The 910-nt window shown below is 38.4% G+C and overlaps 1 long non-coding RNA gene across 1 annotated transcript; it reads right to left on the bottom strand.

Moving 5' to 3' along the window:
• Positions 1 to 6: 6 nt before the first annotated feature.
• On the bottom strand, positions 7 to 693 carry LOC132185691 (uncharacterized). Its single transcript, XR_009440627.1, has 3 exons — positions 612 to 693; positions 446 to 513; positions 7 to 345 (listed from the first exon to the last, which is right to left on the bottom strand). It is a non-coding gene; the product is annotated as an uncharacterized LOC132185691 (long non-coding RNA).
• Positions 694 to 910: the final 217 nt, after the last annotated feature.

Here is a 910-nt window from a genome sequence, read left to right as displayed (position 1 = left end):
GGATAATACATTAATATATTTCTCCCTCTGATTAAACCAAGCATCCCTCATGTACTCCATGGGGAATGCTGAATGGGAAACCCCCATATCCCTATGGTGAAAAGCCCCATTCCCACCAGCCAAAACCGCAGCATTGCGGCCCCCAATAAGCGGTTTTTCAGGCATGGACGACATAAGCTGAAGCCCCAGATGGCCTTTAAGGGATGGTGCAGGTTCATAGTAACCCCAGTTACGCATATTCAAATTATTATCTCCATCCATTGCAACCAATAATATTCAAAGGCGAAAACGGCAAAATCAAACTACAATCTCTATTTAAATTTCACCCAAGGCATTGTCTTTAGCCTAAGAACAAACAACCAAATATAATTGAATCAAAATCCATTAGAAAAGCCGGTCAGAAAGCTAAAAACGCATAACCAAAGCTCAAAATTCCATGACTTACTAAATAAAAGATCACCCACATGAACAAAGCAACATCTGCGTCAAAGAGATCTTTGGAAACCCAGATCTCTGAAGCGAGTGAACACACAGAATAGATAGCAAAAATCAGAGATGGGTTAGCATTCAATACTTTCAAAGAGATTCCAAGAGTCAAAGATCGGACTTACTCGTGAGACAAATGAGAGTTTTGTTAGGGTTCCGACCAGACAGAGTCCGCAGCTTAAAGGCACAAAAGACTAAGAATATGCACGCCATTTCTTCTTTGTATATTAATAGTTTGTATAGTTTAAATTAAATGTATTTAGCTTAAGCAGAAGTTATTCTTAATGACGGTGTCATTTTCCTCAGGCGGCACCGCAAAAGTCCACATTTTCTTCAAGTTTAATAAACTACTTAACTTTTTCACCTTTCCATTTTCGAAGGTGGTCAACTTTCCCATAAATTATTGTAAGTTAATAATTGTTAT

The sequence above is a fragment of the Corylus avellana genome, chromosome ca6 (genome assembly GCF_901000735.1).
Source record: "Corylus avellana chromosome ca6, CavTom2PMs-1.0".
Classification (NCBI taxonomy): domain Eukaryota; kingdom Viridiplantae; phylum Streptophyta; class Magnoliopsida; order Fagales; family Betulaceae; genus Corylus; species Corylus avellana.
Note: the sequence above shows the minus strand (reverse complement) of the source record. Positions and strands in the feature narration are given on the sequence as shown.